The following is a 604-nucleotide window of genomic DNA, read 5'->3' on the forward strand; positions in this document are numbered from 1 at the left end:
AAAATAAAAAATGACACACAAATTGAAAAATCAATGGAGTAACCATTAGAGAACTGAAATGACAGAGCAGACATTACTCTAGGAAACCACTGTCACTGCATTATCAGCAGGCAGACCGTACCAGTGTTAATCTGCACATTACTTCACACTAATAGCGTTAGTATCTCTGTATCTGTAACATAACTCCCACCACGGCTACAGCAGCTAATAAACACTCTACAAAGTCTCCGAAAGTGATCCGAGATACAAACTCCCGCCCTCCCTCTCTCTGATAAATGATGTGTGTAGAGATGCTTTGGTTAGATTAATGTAAGAAACACAAACCACACTGTTTATGAAACAGCTACTCAGTCGTGGAAAATCGGTCTGTGTGTGTGTGTGTGTGTGTGTGTGTGTGTGTGTGTGTGTGTGTGTGTGTGTGTGTGTGCGTGTGTGTGTTTAAGTGTGTTTGAGTGTGTTTAACTGTGTGTTTTGGGAGGGAGCACGCTGCTGTAATCTAAGGAGGAATCTTGATGACAGATTGTTGTTGGCCTTCTCCATATATCACTGCCTCACTTACTTTCTCTTTGTCTCTCCCTTTAAAAAAATTAGAGGGTAACATTTT

The sequence above is a fragment of the Gymnodraco acuticeps genome, unplaced genomic scaffold, assembly GCF_902827175.1.
Source record: "Gymnodraco acuticeps unplaced genomic scaffold, fGymAcu1.1, whole genome shotgun sequence".
In the NCBI taxonomy this organism is placed as follows: domain Eukaryota; kingdom Metazoa; phylum Chordata; class Actinopteri; order Perciformes; family Bathydraconidae; genus Gymnodraco; species Gymnodraco acuticeps.